Source organism: Podarcis melisellensis (assembly GCF_964234715.1).
Source record: "Podarcis melisellensis genome assembly, chromosome: 2".
In the NCBI taxonomy this organism is placed as follows: domain Eukaryota; kingdom Metazoa; phylum Chordata; class Lepidosauria; order Squamata; family Lacertidae; genus Podarcis; species Podarcis melisellensis.
This window is the reverse complement of record NC_138529.1, coordinates 11,989,516-12,016,718: the sequence shown is the minus strand read 5'-3', so window position 1 is coordinate 12,016,718 and position 27,203 is coordinate 11,989,516. Positions and strand designations below refer to the sequence as shown.

General features: G+C 45.5%; 1 long non-coding RNA gene across 2 annotated transcripts; it reads right to left on the bottom strand.

Annotated features, from left to right (window-relative positions):
• On the bottom strand, nucleotides 1–26,818 carry LOC309362682. 2 transcript variants are annotated; one of them, XR_014165079.1, is made up of 4 exons: nucleotides 26,649–26,818; nucleotides 23,926–24,064; nucleotides 15,344–15,536; nucleotides 1–266 (listed from the first exon to the last, which is right to left on the bottom strand). It is a non-coding gene; the product is annotated as an uncharacterized lncRNA (long non-coding RNA). The 2 variants fall into 2 exon arrangements; XR_014165080.1 differs by having other exon boundaries at nucleotides 15,344–15,533.
• Nucleotides 26,819–27,203: the final 385 nt, after the last annotated feature.

Here is a 27,203-nt window from a genome sequence, read left to right as displayed (position 1 = left end):
TAAAGTGTTTAACAGTATGGCTGGTAATTTATTAGAAAGGAAGGTGGAGGGTTGTTGTTGTTGGGGTGGGGAGAAGAACATACCGGGAATAAATGACAGGAGGAAAGTGAACTGGCTGGCCTTCTGCTTCCTCTGATTGAGCTGTTGGGGTTTTTTTCCTCTCTCTCTCTCTCTCAACAATAATTATTGGTTTCTCCTTGTAACTTTCTTTTGATGCAGTCATGGGCATTTATGGTTCTCAAACGTTGTCTGTAATGTTGCAACACCTAGCATATAAAAAGTAAAGTATAGCAATCATCATCATACTTTGCATTTCAATGTGGTCTTTCATCTTATGGGGAGATGCAGAGCTTCCCTCCCCCAGAAAAAGGGGGGGAAATAAAGAAAAATGGGAATTAAAAGCTGATAGGTAAAAAAATAAAAATTCCTTGGATAAAAAGGGCTGCATGGCAAGAGGCTTGTGTACACAACCTGGGACCTCCTGTTCCTTTCATTTCCCCTTCAGCCCCACTCTTACACCCTCAAAATCAGCTCTGAAGGATAGTAGGGCTTCCAGGAGCCAATTTTGGGGGTTATGGGGGAGAAGAAGACATGGAAGTTGCATTGTGATATAGCTGAACCCTGCTGGCACAGCACTGGGTACAAGTCAAATACTTTCCAAGGGAGCACAGGATTGTTGTTTTACACTCACAGTCAAATAATTTATTCAGTATTTCTGATGGAGCGCCTCCACCGCCATCGTTCTGCCCGGACAATGAGGTCCAGAACCGAGGGCCTTCTGGCGGTTCTCTTGCTGCGGGAAGCCAAGTTGCAGGGAACCAGACAGAGGGCCTTCTGGGTAGTGGCACCCGCCCTCCCACCAGATGTCAAAGAGAACAACAACTACCAGACATTTAGAAGACATCTGAAGGCAGCCCTGATTAGGGAAGCTTTTAATGTTTGATGCATTTAATATTTTGTTGCAAGCTGCCCAGAGTGGCAGCTTGCAACAAAATATTTATTATTATTATTATTATTATTATTATTATTATTATTATTATTAATTTTCTCTGTCCAACAGAGGAAGGACTAATCAGTTTTAAAGAGAGAGAGCACAAAGAGGAAGGAAAGTTGCTTTTGTTTATAAAATACATTTTGCAATGTGTGAATCTGCATATTTTTTCTAATACTTTTGTTTTGAGATTTGATTTCTCTGGGATAATTACGCAGTTTTATTTTTATGTCGGGCAAAGCCTGTTGGCAGTCCACAAGTCATTTGTAGTTGCTGTTGTTGTTACTACTGCTTCTCTGATTACTACATGTAATATTACTACAATAATCCAACCACCATAACACGCTGGCTCCCACCAGCAATTTGTCTGGCCTTTGCAGTACCCCACTAACTATGGGAGAAAATTTCAATTTTGTAGACATCTCTCCCAGTGAGAAACATGGGCATATTGTGTGGCAAGTACATACTTCTAGCCCATGGCTAGAAATGCATTCAGTTCCAGTGGTGAAAAAGCAAACCACCCCTGCTTTGTTGAAATCATTTTATAGGCTTACAAGGTTCTGCTGTTCCAAGCCATATATATGTGCAAACTTGTACCACTAATTAATCCAAAAGAGCAATGTGTTGTCAAGTACATTAAGCATATACAGCACTGCAACATATACCCTTCTGTCATTCTGTGCAGATGAAAGCAAAGCCGATCACTCTGAAGAGAAAGTCATCCTGGGTTCAATGACCTTGACTATGAGACTCTTGAGAGTCCCATGGACTGCAAGAAGATCAAACCTATCCATTCTTAAAGAAATCAGCCCTGAGTTCTCACTAGAAGGACAGATCGTGAAGCTGAGGCTCCAATACTTTGGTCACATCATGAGAAGAGACGACTCCCTGGAAAAGACCCTGATGTTGGGAAAGATGGAGGGCACAAGGAGAAGGGGATGACAGAGGGCGAGATGGTTGGACAGTGTTCTCGAAGCTACCAGCATGAGTTTGACCAAACTGCAGGAGGCAGTGGAAGACAGGAGTGCCTGGTGTGCTCTGGTCCATGGGGTCACGAAGAGTCAGACTAAACGACTAAACAACAAATACTATATTTTGTGGAACCTTCTCTGAGGTCACTGTCACCTACCTTGCTTTATACCTGGAAAGGAGGCAGGGCTAACTGCCGGATGTTGATAAACTCCTATCAGCTCTAGCCATTATGGCCTGCTGTCAGCACTGTTGTGAGTTGGAGTCCAGCAAGATCTGGAGGGGCAAAGATTAGCAAACCTTGCTGTATGCCAGGCATAGGCAAACTCGGCCCTCCAGATGTTTTTGGGACTACAACTCCCATCATCTCTGACCACTGGTCCTGTTAGCTAGGGATGATGGGAGTTGTAGTCCCAAAACATCTATGCCTGCTTTATGCTACAGCAGCCTGCACCACTTGTGTTCTGCCAGGATGTATGCCCACCTGCCAGCTGTGTGACAGATCCCACCCTGCTTGGAGTTTTGCAAACGCAGGGCAAGACCTCCATTCCCACAAAAATGATCCATAAACCCCTGGTTGCAGCCATGTATGACAGGCAGTTTGGAATGTAGGTCACCATGGAGGAAGGGGGAATATAGCAAACATAACTTTTTCCTGTAAGGTTTTTGGCTTAAGCCCACAATCCAGTACTTCGCAGACTGATTGCTACAAGAGAACCACTAGTGTGCTATAGTAAATAAAATAAATTATTAACTACAGCTCCAGGAAGCTCAAAGCCAGTGCTGGATTTACGTATGAGCTAAACAAGCTATAGCTTAGGGCCCCACTCTCTTGCCCCCCCCAAAAAAAATTCATTATTAATATAAAAAAGGTAAAGGACCCCTAGCAGTTAAGTCCATTCATGAACTCTGGGGTTGCGGCACTCATCTTGCTTTACTGGCCAAGGGAGCCGACGTTAGTCCGGAGATAGTTTTTTGGGTCATGTGGCCAGCATGACTAAGCAGCATGACTAAGCTGCTTCTGGTGAAACCAGAGCAGCGCACAGAAATGCCGTTCACCTTCCCACTGGAGCAGTACCTATTTATCTACTTGCACTCTGACGTGCTTTCGAACTGCTAGGTGGGCAGGAGCAGGGACCAAGCATCGGGAGCTCACCCCGTCGCGGGGATTTGAACCGCGACCTTCCAATCAGCAAGCCCAAGAGGCTCAGTCATTTAGACCACAGCACCACCCACATCCCTTCACTATTAATATACTTCTTCTTAACTGTTTTTCAGTTCAACAATTACTTTGATAAAATACATATTTTGTTATATGCAAATGGCTTTACATACCTACTACAGTAGTACCTCGGGTTAAGAACTTAATTCGTTCTGGAGGTCCATACTTAACCTGAAACTGTTCTTAACCTGAAGCACCACTATAGCTAATGGGGCCTCCCGCTGCCGCCGCGCCGCCAGAGCACGATTTCTGTTCTCATCCTAAAGCAAAGTTCTTAACCCAAGGTACTATTTCTGGGTTAGCGGAGTCTATAACTTGAAGCATATGTAACCCGAGGTACCACTGTAGGTCCATAAATTACCATATAGCGTATGTTCAACACAAAAAAACAGTGACAATTTGTTGTTGACAAAGGACAATTTATATGTGGACATATAAAGGGCCCCATTCCCTTCAGGAGCTTAGGGCCTCATCAAACCTAAATCGGGCCCTGCTCAAAGCAGCCACCCACATGAGAGGTTACCCATATAATAGAATCTCCCTGCATTCTTAGAAAGGATCTCCTCCTAACCAGTCTCTCCTGAAGAAAGTAATCTTCTCTTCCCTACCTGCCCTACTTTCATGGTTTAGGTTGATAACTCTTCGGGACTGCGGACGGCTTTTTTTCTTTTTCTTACATAACGCCAAGTCCTTTGAAGGCGCTGTATAGAATAAATGAATCATCACCATAAATTCTTTCTTTTGGCTGTAGCAACAAAGGCCAAAAGCGATCGTCCTTGTCACAGCCCCAAACGCTTTCTAAACTCAGCCTGCCCCGTAGTAATTAAAAGCCAATCCATGACTCTTGGGGCGGGGTGGCGGATCTCCCTTGTAAAGGTTCCTGACGGGGGTGGGGGGTTACCTCAATTTTTTTTAACTTTTTAAAATTTTTATTATAATTTTTGCAACCCTGCTGAACGTTGAAACTTGGAAGCGCGACCGTCATTGCAATCCATCATTGCGTCAAATCCAGATTGTCCTTGAGCCCAAAGCGTACTGTTTCCAAAGGGAGCCTTTCAACACAGCTTTGATTAGCGCGTGGAGCTCTCTGTACCTGACGAATACACAGCTAGTTCACCTTATTCCAACCAGTGCCTGAGCCCCGAGTAAAGCTTCGCCCCAGAGCGATTGAGTCGGACAAATGATTCTTCCCTCCTTCTGCGGAGGCTGCTTTTTGGAAAGCAGCGGGGCTGCAAAAACCAGAAAGGCACAAGGACGTATTCTGCGCCGACGTCTAAAAGTACATTCGATGCTGTTTAGTTACCCTTCAATAATTTTATATAGCGAGTTCTAGGGCTCAGAGCATTTCACGGACCTCAGCTTGCTGTAGAGTAAACCGTGCAACAGCCCTGCGTGGTAGGTGCGGACAAACCTTTAGTATTAACGGATCTGTTTCGCTTTTTAACCAGGACCTCGAGATCCACCAACCCAAGCCAGGTGTGAAATGGGGGGAGGGAAAGAGAAACATAATTAAGGGACAAGATGCCTTTTTAAATTCAGCCTAGGAATTGGTTCAAGCGCTGAGCTCACAATCCTTTCGCACCACAATCCTGTATTTGTTTCAGCAAATTGATTTAGGGGAGAAATGGGGTGGAAAGAGCCTGTTTGTTATTGCTATCCTTAAACAATTGGGAGTGGATCATCTGGATCATCCAGATCTGGATCAACCTTCTGCCTTAGCACCTGGAGATCTGGGTCCATTTTCTACATTACCTTCTATAACGTTGTTGTTGTTTAGTTGTTTAGTCGTGTCCGACTCTTCGTGACCCCCTGGACCAGAGCACACCAGGCACTCCTGTCTTCCACTGCCTCCCGCAGTTTGGTCAAACTCATGCTGGTAGCTTCGAGAACACTGTCCAACCATCTCGTCCCCTTCTCCTTGTGCCCTCCATCTTTCCCAACATCAGGGGCTTTTCCAGGGAGTCTTCTCTTCTCATGAGGTGGCCAAAGTATTGGAGTCTCAGCTTCACGATCTGTCCTTCCAGGGAGCACTCAGGGCTGATTTCCTTCAGAATGGAGAGGTTTGGTCTTCTTGCAGTCCATGGGACTCTAAAGAGTCTATAACGTTACAGGGTCAATATAAAGGTAATAAGAAAAATAACCCTGCTGGATCAGGTTGAGGCTACATCTCTATACGGATTTACCTGGGTAGGTATGTATAAGGATGTATTCTAAAGCCACAGTCCTGTACAGTACACACTTATTTGGCAAGGAACTCTATTGAACTTGATAGAACTTTTTTCTACAGTGGCCTGCTATGTGCTTCTGGGAAGCCCACAATTTGGGGCTCCCACTAAGTTGCCCCTATTCCTTGAGCTAATAAACTATTTGGGGGGGTCTCTATTTCCAAACTAGGGGACCGAGTTAGACACCTATTTTGCATACTTTGTTAGATACAAGATTCCCAGCGGGATTGGATCTCGATTATTTCTTGGGAGAGATTTATTGTGAGATAACGCTATTACAGCTGTTTAATTCTGCTTTAGTTTGTATTTAATGAACTAGTCTACTTCAACACTCCAGGTGTAAATGGAAATGGTTACATCTGGGTCACACATTTGGAACCGGTGAAGGTTGAGGCTTGGTGGGTAGGGGGAAGACGGCACTCAATATTTATAATCTTTTGGTAGATGATATGAATTCGTCGTAATTCCAGTACTGCGGGTGGGGGAAGGAAACAAGATCAACACCACAAATATTGTGCTGCATCAACGAAAACATTATCCTTCGACTGACTTTAATTCACTTTGGCTGAAGTCCTGCTCGCATTAAAGCTAATGGCGATCCCACTAAATTTAATGGATCAGGATTTCGTCCTCAGTTCAGACTCCTCGGACCATCACTTATGACTCGGCAGTATATGATTTTGCTGCGTCAGGTGTCGCTGACACCGGTGTCTAGAGACTGGAGTTTTCGGCTGAAGCTCCAGTTACTGAGATAATGGAGGAAGATTTGCTGAGTCATCCCTAGAGGCTGCAAAAACTGTAAAGCTGCAGATGAATTGCGGGTAGCAACTCTTTTACATATGTTTTATGGGGAGTTCTGAGAAACGCCAAGTTTTTATGTAGTGTTAGAATTCACACCAGCACTTTCTGGATCTGGGGACAGGTTATCACACACACTAACATTCCTTTGTCAGGAATGTTCTTTGCTAGAGAGAGAGCTAACTTCCTTTAGAAAACTGCATTGAAGACATTTCATTATTTTTTTTAAGGGTAGTGTTGTTAATTTTTATTTACTGTTGAGAAGAGATGTAACTCCAGCTAATGCACCCTGGTGTATCCTAACCTCCACTGCCCCTGCCCCTTTTTGATTCGTTTCAGTGGATAAAATATATATTTCATCCTTCAAAAGCCAGTTAGAGTCTTCTTTGATAACAGGAGAACTCTACATCTACAAAATATGGTTTAAATGTTTGAATCACTTCTCTTCTGATTTCAACAAACATTAGAATAATTGTAAGGTAGGTTTGTAATACCTCTGACAGCACAATCTCATACATGTTTCCTCATAAGTTGTGTTGAGTTCAGTAGAGCTTACTCCCAGGTACATGTGTTATGGAGTTGTGGCTCAAAGCCTAAACTAAACAAACCAGGGATGGCAACTTGAATAAAATATTGGAGGTTACAGATAGGTAGCCGTGTTGGTCTGCCATAGTCAAAACAAAACAAAATTCCTTCCAGTAGCACCTTAAAGACCAACTAAGTTAGTTCTTGGTATGAGCTTTCGTGTGCATGCACACTTCTTCAGATACCAAAATATTGGAGGGACCGAGATAAGCCCCACCCAGCATAATTGATCACAAGACGCGGTATGCACACACCATTTGAAAGGCAATGTCCATTAACGGGGGGGGGGGCTGGCCCTCTCAAAAAAAAATTAGGGGATAGAAGGAACCTTGGATTTTGGTCCCTAGGAGCTGACTCCTTTGAGAAGAACAATGGCTTGCTTAAGGACCCTTTATCTGAGTCAATTGCTGAGTTAGGATTTGAACCCTGGACATTCCACTTCACACTATTGGCTCACTTCATCTTTACAGAGCTCCACAGAGAACTTCATAAAAGGTTTCTAACCATCTTCATTCAGAACCATACAACAGCCTATTGGAATGGGAGTAATAGTTCTACATGCGCCTTGATTATCTTCAATAAATCTATGTATGAGAGCTTTGTGGAGTTTTGTTAATACTATCCACAAAGAGAGCGAAATCTCCAGACGGAAAAGTAAGGACGAAGTTAGTTCGCCCTTCTTGGGTTTGCCATAACTAGACTGCTACTAGATTACAAAAGACGAAGGGAGGTTTCTTCCTGCTCTGGCCACTGCCAGAGGTATTCCCCCGCTCTCTGGCAGAGCCCATAGAAAGTAGACTATTGCTGTGCCTACATTTCCCAACCTGCCTTGGGGTCTAAAAGGGGGGGAGCACTGTATTTCCTTAAAGGGGAAGCATTGTTATTCCTTCTACCTAATACTAACACAGAGATTTGCTGTCACTAAATAGCTGACCCCTGTAGGAGCAGAACACCCTTTATGCTTCTTGGCAGCAGTTGAAAGGAATGTATAGGTTACTGGATGAATGCAAAATGATGTTAAGGATTAAAAATTTCAGTATGTACTTGTGTGGGGGCGTATAAGATATTGGACTTTGGAGTTAAAATGCTGGCTGATGCTGAACTGAAAACTGAAATTCCTGCTGGAGGAGCACACTTTGCCCTGGGTATGATCACACTGAGACCCTGAGTTTGGAAAATAAGAAAGCTACATTAATTGCAAGAAATCTTTTTCTTCTTCTTTGGCACTCACTCGTAGCCAAGTAAGATTGTCTTCCATGAACACGGTTTTAACAGTGAGTCCATAAGTGACTGTGGAGGCCAATTCTGGATCTACATGGCCTTCCAGAATGGAGACATAGGTTTCTGGGTGGGAGTTGATCATGGTGGTCCATGACACCTTTGGTAAAGGCTGTTCTCCAATACAGTGGTACCTCGGGTTAAGTACTTAATTCGTTCTGGAGGTCCGTTCTTAACCTGAAGCACCACTTTAGCTAATGGGACCTCCTGCTGCCGCCACATGATTTGTGTTCTCATCCTGAAGCAAAGTTCTTAACCCGAGGTACTATTTCTGGGTTAGCGGAGTCTGTAACCTGAAGCATATGTAACCTGAAGTGTATGTAACCCGAGGTACCACTGTACATACATACATACATACATACATACATACATACATACATACAATAAATACATATTTGATAAGAAAGATCCCTAGTTCTAGCTAACAGGCCCTGCTTGTTTTTGCAGCATGGAGGGAGACCTAGGAGCCAACTCCTAGTAGCCAAGGTCCTTTTGGCCCGTAAAATAAAATATTTGAGGGGGCCAAGGGACCCCCAAGTTGATGGGCATTGCCATTCAAAAAATGTGCATGTGCCATGTATTCTGAATGATTATGCAGCATGGGGCTTACTTGCCCCCCCATATTTTATTCAAATTGCCACCCCTGGATGGAGAGAGATCCGAAAATTGATGTTTCCCCTCAAGAGAGAGGCATGGAGAAGGAGGGAGGAGGAAATGAGGTCAGCAACCCTAAGCATAGTAGTTTGGCCTAAGGAAGGTCAGCACAGGTTAAATGACCATCTAGAGCAGCCTTTCTCAACCTGTGGGTCCCCAGATGTTGTTGTACTACAATTCCCATCACCCCTAGCTAGCAAGGCCAGAGCTTAGGGATGATGGGAGTTGTAGTCCAACAACATCTGGGGACTCACAGGTTGAGAACCACTGATCTAGAGGGTCTTGGAGGGTCTTCTCTCTATCTACTCTCAATTTCTATACCAAACTTCTACTTATCAATTCTGGCTATCATCTTCAAGCTGTTTGCTCCTAAGCAGTTGCACATGTTTCAGTGGGCCTCTTCCAGAGCATTTGTTTGAAGATTCTGTGCCAGAATTCACCCAGAGCAGACAGAAGAAAATGGAGCCCCATATTTAGATAACAAAATCATTTTGGCTTCCTTGTTCCACAGCTGCCTTCCTCCTCCTCCTCCTCCTCCTCCTCCTCCTCCTCCTCCTCCTCCTCCTTCTTCTTCTTCTTTGGCATTCACTCGTAGCTGAGTAAGATTGTCTTCCACGAACACTGTCTTACAAAATGCACCTACCACACATATGTATGCCTCTAACCAAATGGCTAAGAATTGTGAGGCACCTGGCATAGTGAAGAGTGCAGTAAGTCTTTTACTAGTCTTTGTAAATGTTTTCACTGGCCTTTTAAATATTTGTTAATAATGATGCCTTTGTTAATTTTGATTGCTTTAGATCACTGTATTTATTGAGCTTTTATGATATTGGGCTGGGACCCAAAAGGCAGCATATAAATAATTTTACAAATAAAATAAATAAAGTCATAATTGTTATTACAGTACTACTCGTCATGTGATCTCTCTTACAGAAGCCTGCACATTTCACATCAGCATATATTTTTCCCTGCTGTCCCTCCTTCAACTATTTCTCTCCCTATTTCTCTCTCACATATAGGCTTCTTTATTGGTCAGCACAAGGTTGGCTTCTAGCTTACCGACTGTGCAAGCCTGCGCGTGCTTGCTCAGGTGTAAGTCCCACTGCGTTCCATGGAGCTTAGGTAAAGGGACCCCTGACCATTAGGTCCAGTCGTGGCCGACTCTGGGGTTGCGGCGCTCATCTCGCTTTACTGGCCAAGGGAGCCGGCGTACAGCTTCCGGGTCATGTGGCCAGCATGACTAAGCTGCTTCTGGCAAACCAGAGAAGCACACGGAAATGCCGTTTACCTTCCCGCTGGAGTGGTACTTATTCATCTACTTGCACTTTGACATGTTTTCGAACTGCTAGGTTGGCAGGAGCAGGGACCGAGCAACGGGAGCTCACCCCATCACGGGGATTCGAACCGCTGACCTTCTGATCAGCAAGTCCTAGGCTCTGTGGTTTAACCCACAGCGCCACCCTTAATCCATGGAGCTTACTCCATGGAGTGACAGGTGTGACTCTTATCATTCTACTACAGTAAGCCACACAGAAGCCAGAGGTTTCTTTCTAGAGAGATCTCTTCATCCAGAGAGATGGCAACATCACAGCTCAAGGACACTTAGCAGCCAGGCAAAAGCCCTTAAGGAGGCCAGTGAAAGGCATATGGCTTGGGGAGAAAGAGGCTTAGAGAGCCACATTTGGGTTCCAACTGAGGTGTCCCCCACCCCCGTCCGCTGTGGTCTAAGGGCTTGCCGATCGGAAGGTCGGTGATTCAAATCCCCGCGATGGGGTGAGCTCCCTTTGCTCGGTCCCTACTCCTGCCAACCTAGCAGTTTGAAAGCGTGTCAACTGCAAGTAGATAAATAGGTACCACTCTGGAGGGAAGGTAAACGGCGTTTCCATGCGCTGCTCTGGTTCGCCAGAAGCAGCTTAGTCATGCTGGCCACATGACCTAGAAGCTGTACGCCAGCTCCCTCGGCCAGTAAAGCAAGATGAGCGCCTCAACCCCAGAGTCATCCGCGACTGGACCTAACGGTCAGGGGTACCATTTCCTTTTATAAAACGAGTTCTCTCATCCCAGGGTAGTTTGGTCTTCTGAATTACCCTGCCAAGTGCTGAGGATGATTAGGGGTTTTTTTAACTGCTCATAATGCAGATGTCTGGTAGAATTTGTGGTACCACACCTGTCTGTTTTGGGGGCGGGGCTTTGTGGGTGTATAAGAGAGCATCCTAGGTAAAGGTAAAGGTACCCCTGCCCGTACGGGCCAGTCTTGCCAGACTCTGGGGTTGTGCGCCCATCTCACTCAAGAGGCCAGGGGCCCGCGCTGTCCGAAGACACTTCCGGGTCACGTGGCCAGCGTGACAAGCTGCATCTGGCGAGTCAGAGCTGCACACGGAAACGCCGTTTACCTTCCCGCTAGAAAGCGGTCCCTATTTATCTACTTGCACCCGAGGGTGCTTTCGAACTGCTAGGTTGGCAGGCGCTGGGACTGAGCAACGGGAGCGCACCCCGCCGCGGGGATTCGAACCGCCGACTTTTCGATCGGCAAGCCCTAGGCGCTGAGGCTTTTACCCACATCGCCACCCGCGTCCCAAAGAGAGAGAGAAAAAAAAGAGAGCATCCTAAGAGCATCCTAAAACTTGGGAGAGGGATAACACTCCCAAGAATCTTAGTGCACGGCTTGGTTGTTTCTAAACTGTCCGCTCCATAAAGCTGGTGGTGAAAGGCTGCAGCTCAACACCAAAGCATGCAGAAGGTCTCAGGTTCAAGCCCTGGCTTCTCCAGGTGGGGCTGGGAATGCCCCCTGCCTGAAACCCTGGAAAGCAGCTGCCAATCCATGCAGACAACACTAAACGGGATGGATCAGTTGCTCTGACTCGGTGTAAAGCAGCTCAGCTGCCTATGTCCTAGGTTTCATTATCTCTGTCGTGTATCACAGAGGGACGTGACTGGCGGTGGGGTGGGGGTGGGGGAAAACCTCCCCTTCCGACTCAGAGGGGGCATTCCGGCCTTTTAAAACGAGGCATTAATAGGATGCTGAGAGGGCGCTGACGTCCTCCTCCTCCTCACCCGAACCGCAGATGGTAGACAGTGACCGCAGATCTTCGCCGGCCCTGTCTCTCCCTCCCCCCCCCCTGCGCCCCTTCCCCACTTCCAACCCGTCTGCCGCTTCCCGGCACCAGTAACTTTTTATTGGTTGCTACTTGAATCCCGCCGCTTTTGTGTATCTCGGTTTGCTTCAGAAGCAACATCATAAAAGCCAATGTGTATTTCATTGACTGGCGATAATAAGGCAGATTGATGACATCCTGATGCCAGATTGAACTTTTAAAGGGAAAACAAAAAATAAGCAGCAGCAACAAAAAGCCACTCCAATGAGGAAACAACGTGGTTAATTTGAAAAAAGCATGATAATAATTCATTTCCAGCGCGTCTTTGTTTCATGTTAGCTCCCATGTCAAGTAGAGGAAGGGTTGTTTTTGCAACTCCTGCGCTCCTCACTCGGGTTCCTCTACTGACTCCGCAACAGAACGTGGACCGTAGGAGGTTGAATTAAGAAACACGCGTCGCTGGAATGAAGCCCACCGTTTGTTTAATCTGGCAGGAATGGACCCATTCTCCTGTAACTCGGGCAAGCACAGAGGTTATTTTTGTTTTGCTTTCCTTATGCGAAGAGAGGGCAGAAGGAACAACCAGTTGCAGAATTAATTAAAACTATCTTGCATAATTATTTGAAACTAATCAATCACAGGGAATACAGTGGTACCTCGGGTTAAGAACTTAATTCGTTCCGAAGGTCCGTTCTTAACCTGAAACTGTTCTTAACCTGAAGCACCACTTTAGCTAATGGGGCCTCCTGCTGTCGCTGCACGATTTCTGTTCTCATCCTGAAGCAAAGTTCTTAACCCGAGGCACTATTTCTGGGTTAGTGGAGTCTGTAACCTGAAGCGTATGTAACCCGAGGTACCACTGTAACATAATTAAGCTGAATATAGTCATATTTGGAATGCCTGCTGCAGATATTTCTAAATTCCCGTTGGTATGCACATTTTATATTCTGCAAATGTTGCCTTCACTCCTTTAGTCCACATGCCCAAGTAAGTGTAATTGCTTTCCCGGATAGTCTTCCTAGCCTCTTGCGGTTTAAACTGTAATCTCCCCCGGGGCAGAGATCTGGCCTTTTGTTTATATGACTCTCCGAAGCGCCGTATATAACAATGGTGCGAGATAAAATATTAAGAACAATGGCACGCATTGTTTATATGGTCGTTTTTAAAAAACATGACCGAGTTTGAAAGAATGCAAGCCTGTCAGGCCTGTTTAATGCCATCATTGGCTGTTGAAACAAGAGGCTAGCCATAAACAGCAGGCAACATGTCTGGGACAGTCGTCATTACCATTACCAGCAGAACTTTTTTTAAAAAATGTATTATTACATTTATATCCCTTCTTTCCTCCAAACGCCTTAAGGAAGCACCGAAGTTGGTTTTCCATCTTCTCACATTACCTCGAACACAACGTTTTTTAAGAGGAAGCAATTCACATACAGTGGTACCTCGGGTTAAGTACTTAATTCGTTCCTGAGGTCCGTTCTTAACCTGAAACTGTTCTTAACCTGAGGTACCACTTTAGTTAATGGGGCCTCCTGCTGCTGCCGCGCCGCCGGAGCACAATTTCTGTTCTCATCCTGAAGCAAAGTTCTTAACCTGAAGCACTATTTCTGGGTTAGCGGAGTCTGTAACCTGAAGCGTATGTAACCTGAGGTACCACTGTATTCAGTTGAACTACTGAGTTATGAAATATCAAGTGATAAACGTGCACATGTAATCCACCTCAAAGCGTGGCGTCAAAAATGTTTGACTCGGAGAGCTCTGGAAAGCACAGCTACAGTCCGGATATTGGGGGAGACACATTCTGGAGAGAGAGGTGAAACCTGAAGCTCCTTCACACGTGCAACAGAAAAGGACAACTTGCATGCGTGTGAATGGGCTATCCCAGATAGAGCCCCCACAAACAGAACAAATGGCAACGCTTTTTAACGATGATGTCAGTTCACATAATTCCCATTTATCTGGAATATATTCCTGAAATTATATGTGTTTGTCTGCTTGCACAAGCTGGTAAACCTGTCCCCAATAAATAATCTGGCTTAACGTAATAGAGTTATGTACATACACGTGTGAACACCACCTGGAGATCTTTAGAAGATAAATGTGGTATATAAGTGTAATTAATAAAATAAAATAAACTGCCTATGGTTTCTTGGGAAGCCTAACTACTGTGGGATATTTAAAATGCAGTCAAACCAACAATTCATGTTTTGCATCAGGGAGCTGAGGCTCACAGAGCCTTCCGGAAATTTGCTAGAGAAGGGGTATAAGAACACTCCCCTTGGGGGGCGTTGAGACGTGATGTAGATGGCTAAACACAGCGATAATGGAAGGATGAGCCCTTGCCCTGATACTATGCAGAAACCATTCACTATTGCAGCAATCAGTCTTTGCAAAGACAACTAATCGGTTTTGACGCCTATGGAAACAAGAAAGATTGAAGTCGTTCTTGACTCCGAGGGGCCCTAACCTGAGCCCTGCGACATACTGAGCAAAAAATAAGGCGACTGCATTTCGGTATGTAAATGCAAACAGGTAGCCGCACGCTCCTCAAATCTGATATTTGCTTCCAGGTTATTGTTATCTGTCTAAGAGGAGACCTGCTAGATCAGGCCTACTGAGTCCAGTACTCTGTCCCCCCAGTGGCCAACAAGCCGGCCCACAATAGGAAGCCCACAAGCAGTCCATGAGGGCGATAGTACTCTCCCCACTTTTGATTCCCAACAACTGGTATTCCAGTGATTCTTAGGACGCATGTATATTTCCCAGTAGTGGTGTATGGAAGTGAGAGCTGGACCATAAAGAAGGCTGATCGCGGAAGAATTGATGCTTTTGAATTATGGTGCTGGAGGAGACTCTTGAGAGTCCCATGGACTGCAAGAAGATCGAACCTATCCATTCTGAAGGAAATCAGCCCTGAGTGCTCACTGGAAGGACAGATCCTGAAGCTGAGGCTCCAATACTTTGGCCACCTCATGAGAAGAGAAGACTCCCTGGAAAAGACCCTGATGTTGGGAAAGATGGAGGGCACAAAGAGAAGAGGACGACAGAGGACGAGATGGTTGGACTGTGTTCTCGAAGCTACCAGCATGAGTTTGACCAAACTGCGGGAGGCAGTGGAAGACAGGAGTGCCTGGCGTGCTCTGGTCCATGGGGTCACAAGAGTCGGACACTAGTCTAAACAACAACAACATACACGGAATCAGGGCCCTCCTCTATTCCATGTTAATTAAACTGGGGTGATTATACCCCCTGAGCTACATAATCAACAGCCACTAGCCCGGATTAGTATCCAAGTAAACAAAAGAGAAACTCACGCTTGGACCAGTTTTTAATCCCTCTGATGATCCCTCGTTCAAAACTAGTCTTCATTAGCATAGGCATGCAATTACACAAATTAACATCAGCATATGAGAGAGCACTGCCCTGAGGAGTTTACAGTCTAAATCTGGTCAGGAGTGTAATCTGCTTTACACACACATACACCCCCAAAAATGAAGGATCGTCAAAGCAACGGAGAGCTAACCTTTCAGGAAAAGTTTGATCATAGCATCCACGAGTCCAGGTTCTCTGCATCAGTGGAGGACCGGGAGAGCATCCTGCAGCCTAGCCCTCTCTCCTCCTCCATCCTTCTCCGGTAAGTGGTAAAAGATCAGACGAGACATGGCGTCATCCTCTTGCCTGACTAGCACTGTGACGTCACGTGAGCCACCTGTCTTCTGGTGGATGTTTCATGCAAAACATTCCCACAGGTCAAAAGCAAGGACAAAATTGTATTAGGTCGGGGGAGGATGTGAACAGAATACCGTTGCCAACATTTCCGTCTCTCCAGCCCACCGCGTTTTCTGGCAGAGTTCCTCTTCTGTTCGGAAGTGGACCCGACAGTCGCCAGACCTTTGTTTAACGAGTGGCGCTTCTTCTCCCTATCCGTTCACGCTAAGTAAATGTACACGAGCATCGGGGGTTCTACACGTGTCTACTCAGAAAGAAGTCCTACTGAATTTAACGGGACTGACTCCCAGGCACACGACCCGCACTTCTCTGAGTGTTGGTTTCATTGAACTCAATGGGATTTACTTTTGAGTAAACGTGATGTGCGACCGCGCTATCACATCTTGCGGCACCTTAAAAACAGGTAAAGTTGCGGTGGCAGAAGCCTTGATGACCCAGACTCCACTTCATACGTAAAGGAACGTGTGTATGAGCACATCCTAGCAACACCCCCCAGGACAAACGTGTGTTTCTCTTAGCGATAACTGCCTGCTCCTAAGCCACGGCTGGTCTTGTCAAGGAACAATTTGGAGCTGCTCAAACACACACATACGCTAGTCTAGAGCGGAAATTTAAATTTATAGGCTGGTTTTGTAAGACTGTAATTTTTATACAGCCCGGCATATATTATTCATTTTAATCCTTGACCGTTTGTCACCGCGCTGGATTTTATTGAAATGGGCTCTTTCGAACCACGTGCACGGCGCGTTATTTATAACCTACAGGCTGGCGGGTCGTAAAACCCTCCCCGTCCCCTGCTAGCGGAGGGAGTCGAGTCCAGCCCAACTTCCCCATTGACTTCAACGGGAAAGCCTGAAGCACGTGGCTAATGAAAAATACGAGCCTTCAAAGAGTTTCAAGCACAGAGGACTCTGCCACTCTTTACTTACCCCTGTAGCTTCTCGACGTGCTAGTACCTATCAATGCAAAAGATATTTCAGCGGGCGGAGCGGGCATTTAGCCAGGCAGTAAGATAAAGTGGTACCTCGGGTTACATACGCTTCAGGTTACATACACTTCAGGTTACAGACTCCGCTAACCCAGAAATATTACCTTGGGTTAAGAACTTTGCTTCAGGATGAGAACAGAAATCGTGCTCCGGCGGCGCAGCAGCAGGAGGAGGCCCCATTAGCTAAAGTGGTGCTTCAGGTTAAGAACAGTTTCAGGTTCACAACGGACCTCCGGAACGAATTAAGTACTTAAGCCGAGGTACCACTGTACTGTACAAATAGACAGTGGTTTTCTTCCACGGTCCCAGTCCTATATACCCATGGGTAGGGAAACTAAGGCCGAATCCGGCCCAATTGCCTTCTCAGTCCGGCCAGCGGACGGTCCGGAAATCAACGTGTTTTTACATGAGTAGATTGTGTCCTTTTATTTAAAATGCATCTCTGGGTTATTTGTGGGGCCTGCCTGGTGTTTTTACATGAGTAGAATGTGTGCTTTTATTTAAAATGCATCTCTGGGTTATTTGTGGGGCATAGGAATTCGTTCATTATTATTTTTTTCAAAATATAGTCCGGCCCCCCACAAGGTCTGAGGGACAGTGGACCGGCCCCCTGCTGAAAAAGTTTGCTGACCCCTGCTATATACCTAGAAGTGGGTGGTACCAGGAGTTCCAGCTTGGCCCCCGCGACCGTGTGTGGCCGGGCCGTGAGTGCCATGCAGCGTGCATGGCCCTGACATCAAAATTTGCGGGTGCCTGGCCCCCTCATGGGGAATTTTGTGGGTGCTCTGGCACCCAGGGCCCCAGGGAGATGGCACCTTTGGTATGTACACTGCCGCCCTGGGCTCCTTGCGGAAAGGTGCACGGTATACATCCAATAAATAATAATACGAATATTGGTAATAGAAGCTACATGATCCAATCCTCTTCCCGCCTCAATATCCCAACGGGAATGTAACGAGCGGTCCTATCCCATAAAATACTTTCACTCGTGGCTTCCCACAACTGCATCCAGTGGCAAGAATGCAAAATCCTGGCGCAGGGCCCCTTCTCCTCCAGCTGCCTACGGCTTTGCCAAGTGGGCTACCTTCCCATCCTAGGATCTTCCCTTGGGGCATTCAGTTTCCTTGAAGGCCCCTTTTGTTTCCAGTTTGTTTGCAATGCGATTTGGATGAAGGAAAGCAAAACCCGTCCTGGAAACAAGATTGCGTTGTATTGCTGTTGCAAGTGTGTATTGAGGGAAGGCGAGGTGTCAAACAGTGTCAAAAGACCTGTTGTTGTTGTTTAGTCGTGTCCGACTCTTCCTGACTCCCTGGACCAGAGCAGGCCAGGCACTCCTGTCCTCCACCGTCTCCCGCAGTTTGGTCAAACTCATGCTGGTAGCTTCGAGAACACTGTCCAACCATCTCGTCCTCTGTCGTCCCCTTCTCCTTGTGCCCTCCATCTTTCCCAACATCAGGGTCTTTTCCAGGGAGTCTTCTCTTCTCATGAGGTGGCCAAAGTATTGGAGCCTCAGCTTCACGATTTGTCCTTCCAGTGAGCACTCAGGGCTGATTTCCTCAAGAATGGAGAGGTTTGATCTTCTTGCAGTCCATGGGACTCTCGGGAGTCTCCTCCAACACCATAATTCAAAAGCATCAATTCTTCGGAGATCAGCCTTCTTTATGGTTCAGCTCTCACTTCCATACATCACTACTGGGAAAACCATAGCTATACGGACCTTTGTTGGCAAGGTGATGTCTCTGCTTTTTAAGATGCTGTCTAGGTTTGTCATTGCTTTTCTCCCAAGATGCAGGCGTCTTTTAATTTCGTGACTGCTGTCACCATCTGCAGTGATCAAAAGACCTATGTGTCACCAGAAGAGGAACGTTTGTGTCTGTGGCTGCAAGCCTGATGGTGTCTACTTAAAAGTAAGTCCCATTGAGCTAAATAGGGATTGCTCCCAGGTAAATGGGGTTAGGCTTGCAGCCTTATACTGTACAGGGCGGCGGGGTGAGAGAGATAGTCCTCCTGGCATTTTTGATCCATGTCAAATTCATTCCCAACTATCCACGCGCCGCAGAGACATGGTTCCATCAGGACACCACTTGAGGGTAGAAATTCAGAGTCCCATTCAGCAGAATGAACAGGACCCTCCAACGCAGCAGGGCTGGCTAACCACACTTTGAAAGAATTTCCATCTCAAGAAGGGTGGTTGGGGAAGGCTATGAAGTCCAGAATCTCAAATTGTCTAAGACACCACTGCAACCAGAGGCACCTCAGACACAGCAAACTTTAATATTTGCAGTGGCGTAGTTGCAAATTCAGAAGTGAAGGATCATTTCATGATAGTCACAGCCACACAACTTCACAGCTGCACCGCCTTCTAAGATTATACAATAATCTTCCATTTATACGATAGTGATAATTGGGAGCGCGTTGCAATGGCCAGTGCAGATCTCCATGAGTTGTCTTTCAGCCTGATCTACTCTTTTCTGTGCACAAACATGGGCAAATGATTTGGAGTAGTCCAATAACTTTTTTCAAAGTGACCTAGATGTTGGTTCTCTTGAAGTTCCATTGTACAGAACTTGTGTTCTTGACATGTAAGCACCTTGTGTTTTCAGTGTTCCTTAAATGCTTAGCTTTGAAGCATATGGAACAACTTCTCATTGGGCACACCTTGCCCAGAATAACCATCAACTGCTGATCTCCTTTCTCTCTGATTGGCTCCATTAAGCACAAAGAGTGGGAAGAAAGCTCCCTTTTCATGTTGATTGAACGCTGTTGATAAGACGCTGGAGACAGATACCCAGTTGCGGAAATAGTAGCAGATCTTCGATCCCTTTGACACGCCCACCACCACCGCTACACATTTGGAGCCCAAGTAAGTCTCCCCCACCCCACCCCCACTTTGCTAGAACAGACCAGAGGTCTGTTTATCGCACTGAGCATCCTCTTCCTATAGGGAAGTCCCATAGCTCCGTGGTAAAACATCTGCCCTGCATGCAAATGGTCCCCAGTTTCTGACTCACTATGAGGCAGTTTTCTATGTTGCCCCGAGCCAACCAGCTGCTTCCTGGAAGTCTACAAGCAGGATTTGAATGCATGGCCTTCACCTGTTGTTTGGAATATACGTACTCTCTCTGAACACGTATCCCTCATTGTTAACAGCCATGCCATCTGATAGTTCGACTCTTCATGGGTTTATCTTAAACGGGTTTTTTAAAGGGCCATTTAAAAATGATAGCCATCAACCACAGAAACAATTGATTTGGGTAGTTCGGATTCCCCCCCCACACACACACACACATACACACACTAATTTCATTGCGTTGCTTGAAGTCTAGTAACCACGCACACACTTTTAATAAAAGTGGGCTTGTTGGGGGGGGGCTCGAGAGATTTCCTTCGCTTCTCTCGGTCCGTAATTTTATAAATCTATCTCGTATCCTCCGCGTCGTCTCCCCACCAAAACAAATATAGAAAATAAAAAAATCAAAGGCTCAAGTTCTCCTTAGTTATTTTATTTCATCTTTCGGGTAGATTTGCTCACGCCATGAAATCCTTTTGAAACAGAGAGCCCAGAAATTTGCTTGTACTCATAAACGAGGGCTAAATGTGACCACATAATAGACTACCATCACATTATTTGTAGTCCCTTTCCTCACAATTGCCTTCTTCTGTTGTCTTTCTCTTGATAGAAAGAACGAGTTGCCCAAAGAATAGTGTTGTGATTTAAAGAAGGGAAAGGAATCTGAAGAGTAATCAGAATGCATGTGGTTGGTTGGTTGGTTATTGACTGATTGATTGGCGTACGAAATCACTGGTATCAGCTCACGGAGTGACTATTGCTTTAAACAAGGAGATTGGCCTGTGCACTATATTAAAGGCACAAAGTCCATTGCTTCAAAATATTTGTTCTCTTCGCATTGCCATAGTTCCCCTAAGGTTCTTGGGGAAGAGATGTAGTTGAATGGCAGAGCAACTGCCTTGCATACAGGTTCGAGCCTGGTTATCTCCGGGTAAGGCTGGGCTGGAAAGCCCTCTTCAAAATCCTGAAGAGTCACCACCGATCAGTGTATAGACAATACTGAGGTAGAGGGATCTGTGGTCTGATTCGGTATATAAGGCCGCTTCTTGGATTCCTAAGGACTGAAAAGAATACAGTGATACCTCGGGTTACATACGCTTCAGGTTACAGACTCCGCTAACCCAGAAATAGTACCTCGGGTTAAGTACTTTGCTTCAGGATGAGAACAGAAATCGTGCTCCGGCGGCGCGGCAGCAGCAGGAGGCCCCATTAGCTAAAGTGGTGCTTCAGGTTGAGAACAGTTTCAGGTTAAGAACGGACCTCTGGAAGGAATTAAGTACTTAACCCAAGGTACCACTGTATTAGCAAAACAAATGCTTCTTTCCTTCATCTGGGAGTTTGCAGAATGTTGGTCCGACTGACATCTGAACTAGCGCCCTGGTCTCCTCCAGGGAGAGCTGAGCTGTCAGGCGGAGGGAGCTGGCACTGGAGAACGAGCTGTTTGTTCTAGTGAAAGAAACCGAGCTCCTTCGCCAAGTAGAGTCAACCCGGAGCCAAGCCTCAGGGTGACTCAGTGGTCGATTGGCTCAGAAGCCGGCTCTCATTTTACGATGAAACCGCCGCCTCCTTCTGCTATTTGGAGAAGTCTGTGTGTCCCAACAGATTCCCTGGACTGGGAAAGAACAAACCCATTGAGATTTGATGCTGGGAGTAGGAGAGCAATTGGAGAGCGTCTCATCCCTCTTCCATTGACAACTACCTAGGAGGTTCTCCCTCCTTTTTCTATAGGCAGTTCCGCTCAATCACTCAGTTTTATATTCCCGGACAATCGGGACTCTTGCAACAGTGCTATCCTATTCATATTGTGATAGCTCTGTGGCTAAATGTTTAGGTTTAGTAAATATGAGGATTTAATTAGAACTTGTATAACTGGGATATGAGACCGTCTCAATGTGTATTTGAAAGGAGGCTGTGCAAGGGGTGTGAGATGTTTATGTGTAAAAACTGTGAATGTGATCAAGATCCATGCGTATTGGAAGGCGTGTACCTACTTCTGAGCATTAGCAATTAGCATGTGAAGTTGATTAAACAATGTAAATGTCCTAATTGTGTACCAGTCTTTAATCCTACAATTGTTGATGAACTCAGCGAACTCCTGAGGAAATTAGCTTTTGGTACTTCAAAACATCAAAAGACCTGACCACTAGAATGCAACGGAATAAAAGAGGCTTGGTGTTTAGGGACAGGAGAATGGAGAGATGCCTTGGACTGGACTGCTGCAGGAGACAAACCCCTCTTGAGATGACCGTGCTGTAAGATCTGGACTCCCTTCATGCACACTGAAGGTGTGAATATGTGAATAAACCAAATTTCTTAAAGCTACAGCAGTCCCCGCCGCATCTTCAATTCTCCGAAGGACCACAAACCCTGAGGGAGTGCGTGGAACCCCGTGGGCTCTGCCCACTGTTTGGCAGACAGAGCGGGAAACACCCGACTTTTGTAACAATATTGACTTCAAGGTAAATCTCACTGTATTAAATAGGGCTTGCCTCCTAGTAAGCATGTTTAGAACTGAAGTCTCATGCTGCAAACCTAACCCCATTTACCCAGGAGAAATCCCCATTGAATTAATTAGGACTTCTGAGTAGACATGATTGCACTGCAAATGTCCCAAACCCTTATTTTATTTTTTATTAAATTTATATACAGTGGTACCTCGGGTTAAGAACTTAATTCGTTCCGGAGGTCTGTACTTAAGCTGAAACTGTTCTTAACCTGAAGCACCACTTTAACTAATGGGGCCTCCCGCCGCTGCTGCGCCACGGAGCACGATTTCTGTTCTCATCCTGAAGCAAAGTTCTTAACCCGAGGTAATATTTCTGGGTTAGCGGAGTCTGTAATCTGAAGCGTATGTAACCCGAGGTACCACTGTACTGCCTTTCATCCGAAGATCACGGGGGGGGGGGGCAGTTTACAGCATGAAAACACAAAATACATAATAAAAACAGACAGAAAAAGAAACAACCCAGTAACTCCCACCTCTCACAAACACCTTTAAAAAGCCACACAGTGTTTAATCAGCCAAAGCCCTGGTTATAAAGGAATGATTTTGCCTTGCTCCAAGCTAAACCTTTTGATCACGTTTGTTCCTTTCATTAACCCAGGTAAGCCCTGGTAGTGCCCTCTAGGTGCTGTGGACTATCAACTCCCTGCCAGTATGGTCAGGTCTGATGAGAGTTGTATAGTCCAAAACATCTGGAGGTCACAATGTTGGCAACTTCTGAATTAGCCAGTTATCTCCCTTCCATAACTCTACGCGGATCAACCTGTTTGACTTCAGCAGCCTTCTATGTATTACTGAAGAGGTGAAAAGTCCCTTCAGTGGGTGTGCAGATCCTGGACACAGTCTGAACAATACTTTAAAAAATAATAAAAGACCCAAGGGTCCTTAAACTGTTAATGACTACACTGTCATAGTTTTTTTGGGGTTTTTAAAGCAATGCCTTCAGCACAGTACTCTGACCTCCATCTGAACTGACATAACCGGCAAAGTGAATGATCTATCTATCTATCTATCTATCTATCTATCTATCTATCTATCATCTATCTATATCATCTATCTATCTATCTATCTATCTATCTATCTATCTATCTAATCTATCTATCGCTTCCCCGGGCTGCTTGGGAGGATGGGTAGGGTATAAATTGAATGAATAAATGAATAAATGACACTTGTATTCGGTCCTTCGACCCCCAACATTCCCAGGGTGGTGCACAACCATCTATTAAATTGCACAAATCAATACAAGGACCATAAAACCAATAAAAGATAAAACAAATAGAACCACAACCAGCCCGAAGCATCAGATAATCAGAAGATCAAAAAACCCAACAACTGTCTAGGTCTCACATTATTCCTTTCCATAGGCCTGAAAAAACCAACGCATCCTAATCTGGGACCAAAATGCAGATAGAGAAAGGGACAGTTGTGCCTTGTTTCTCCTTTTCCGGGTTTTTTTTCTTCCCATCTGCTGTTTAAAAACAGTAGCAACTGACTGTCATTCATGGGAATCCAGGGTCAATCCTGTTGGATGGACTTAGATGAGTAGGAGATGATATCTTATTTATTAATTATCTTTACCCTTTCTCACTTGCATAAAAATGCAAATAGCTATTTCAACAGAGTTAAAATCACCACCTGTGTGCAGCTTATCTCTCTATAAGCTATTAGGCCAAGGTTGCATAACCTTTTATAACAATTATGATACCCAAGGATGTTTTAGGCTGACTTAGATTATTATCTTCTCCCATTTATGTTTCTCTTTTAGCAAAGAAATAACGCTCTGACTATTAACTAGAAAATATAAGGTTTACTCACCTCAAACGTTTTGCCAGGATTCAACAGTTACAGTGATGAAAACCAGGCAGCCAATAATCCGTAAAGTTTGCAGAAGTCCATAGTCCAGTTCGCAATTGAGTGTCCTCTTTGGAGAAGAGCTAACAGACATCCTGCCCCACTGGAGGTAAGAAAAGGAGTGTTTAGTGACAGGAAGAAGTAAATATTAAGTTTGTGTTGTTCCTATTCTGCCACAGAAGTTTAGAGGATATGACTATCTAGCAATCATGCATTTGTGATTTACCTGCACATCCTCCCACAAATCCTATGCTCACTTAACTGGAATTAAGCCCCATTGAATTCAGTGGGACTTAGTTCTGAGTAGATTTTAGTGAATTGTGCTGCATTCACCTAATGACTCTCTCTAAGGGCCTGACATAATAATTTCTACTGAAGGTTAGCTGCAGTCCTGTAAATCATGGTGTGGTAGGATGCCAACCTTCCATTGCCTCCCAAGGGTGAAGACCCTGAACTTCCGTTAGCTAGTTTAAGTAAAGCAGGATATTCTAGTCCTGATCAATTAAACCGCCAATGGTTGAAAGGCTACCTTGGTCCATGTTTGTCCATTAATGCATCTTCCTTCCTCTCTACCCAGTCCCATGTCCCACTTTCCCTGATATTCAACAGACCTTAATTTGGACCTCCATAGTCATGCAACATAATGTTGCTGTGTGGAGCACTCCTGCTCTGGGCTCCACCCAACCATGCACTTTCCTGAGATACCCCATTCCATTAACCTCCTTCCGTAGCCAGACAGCACTCCCAACCCACTAAGCATTGCTAGTTCTCCCTGGGTTCTCCTAAGCCTGCAGACACCTCCTTCTTCTGCAAAGATGATGCCTTTTGGGGTGCATAAGAATCCACGCTAGGATAACTGCAATGGTGGCTGGTGTCCATTAGACCCGATAGGGAGGAAGACAGGGAGCCTACCATTAGGTGGTGCCAGAGAGCACAGCCAATTAATTCTAGTTTGGCATCCTCCTCCCTCATGAGCAGGCATAGGCAAACTCGGCCCTCCAGATGTTATGGGACTACAACTCCCATCATCCCTGACCACTGGTCCTGTTAGCTAGGGGTGATGGGATTTGTAGTCCCAAAAGATCTGGGGGGGCCGAGTTTGCCTATGCCTGCTCTTGAGTTTTACAGAAACTGAGGAAGTGGAAGTTGACAGCAAAAGAGAAAATAGGCAGGTGTGGGCTAACTGAGGGACGACGGAAGTTGGTGGGGCAGCGCCCCACATGCCCTAATGGACCATCCTCCAGTGGATAAGGCAGCTCGCTTTTAGTACATATAGGATCTTCCTTCCTTCCTTCCGGTCCTACGAATTCTCCAATTCCCAGATTCAGCCCGCGTCCCGTGGGAAAGCGGTAACTCATTTCAGAGCCCGCCACTCAAAAAGCCCTTTTCAAGATTACTCACCAGGCTGGAGACGTTTTATTATTAATAATAACGGGCCGCACAGAGCCATCAATTTTAAAGCTACCCTCTCTCTCCCAAGCCAACAGGGAGCCCTACTCAGTCCTTCTGTCTCTCTCAAATGGATGGCGCACTCCGGCTCATAATCTACCGTATTTGTCAGATCGGCAGGGCAGTTACTCACGGCGGCCTGACTTGTTAGTCTCCCCAGCTGACATGTTTATTTTGCTGGATTTACGCGGAACTTAAAATTAGGCGGGAAAAGGGAGTGAAAAGGACGAAAGGGTGGGAGGATTAACATTGCGGGGGGTGGGGGGCGATTCTTGATTAAGGAGTCTCAGGCTCAGCAAAGAAACTTTCAAATGGAATACATTTCTCAGGTTAGAGGCGTCTTCCAGAACAGAATGGGGAATGGTAAATAAAGAAAAAATGATAAGCATCTTTCCAATGATCTCCGCACCCCCTCCAAGCACACACGCCAGAGTCACTTAAATCGAGAGAGAGAGAGAGAGAGAGAGAGAGAGAGAGAGAGAGAGAGAGAGAGAGAGAGAGAGAGAGAGAGAGAGAGAGAGAGAGAGAGAGAGAGAGAGAGAGAGGATTGAGAGTATTTATGAAGACAGTTTTGGCAGCCTGGATAAGGAAAGAAAACTCAGACTCTCCTCCCGAAGAAATAATTCAGCCAAACGTTTCGTCTTCAGACCGCATCCAAAAGCAATTAAACCATCCTCATTAAAGTTATTTATTGAACCGCCGCTCCAGATAGGGCGAAAAGGGGAAAAAAACGGAGGGGGAGAAAAGTATATAGGGCTAAACTAGAACCATTTCCCAGCAGGAGGAGGAATAAAAAGATACTTAAAAAATTAATTAGAGCCCAAACTAAGGAATAAAATAAAATAGAAGAAGAAGAACCGAGCTTCTGTTGGGGAAGTGGCGGGCGGCGGGAGAGAAAGGCGTCTAGGGAGAAGTTAAATAACTAGGAAATATAAAAGTATTAACTATGAGCATGAGATTCCTAAAGCCCCAAACCGTGAAGCGCAAGTTGACTCCGCGCCTTTCCCGAGGAACTGGCCAGCCTGCGCTTCTCAGAGATTGCACAAAAATAAGGAACCCGCTGTATGAAAACATACACAAATAGAAAAACCAGGGGTTCGGGCCAGCATACAAAGACACAGTATATGGCAAGCAAAGTACAACGAATTGTATTCGTCTCAATGTACCCGCTATTACAAGGCATGAAGTACATACAAGCGGTACTCCAGAATCACCAAAATAAGTACAATGCGTATTACAGTTAATGATATATTTTCATTATCTCCGAAGCAAGAATTATTGGAAGCGTCGGAGCAGCTGTAGCAAACAGGACTGGAGCCCGTTGATCCCGGTTTCAAAGAGAAACTCCTTCTTCAGCCTGCGAAGTTAACAAGGTCCCACAAACTGAGGCACCTGCTGCGTGCTGTACTTATTTTGATGATTCTGGAGTACCGCTTGTATATTATACATGCCTTGTAATATCGAGTGCATTGTGACGAAAACAATTCGTTGGACTTCTCAGAGTATGGGCGTAAGCGCAGGATAAAGCTACCTGAGTGGCACAGGGCGGCTGAACTTCTCATCTAGGTAAAGTACTGGAGAATCATCTCTGTGTTGAAAGACTTGGGAGCTTTCTAGTTTTGAGAAAAGGGAAGTGGGAAGTTTCTCCTATTTTGGAGTATGTCCATACTTATAGTCTTTGCTTCACATTCCCTCATCCAATGAATTCTAGGAATTGTAGGAGGGTGGTCTGCAGCAGAGAACTCCCAACAACCTCACCAAGGTACTGTGGGGCATTTAAAGTGCAGTCAAAC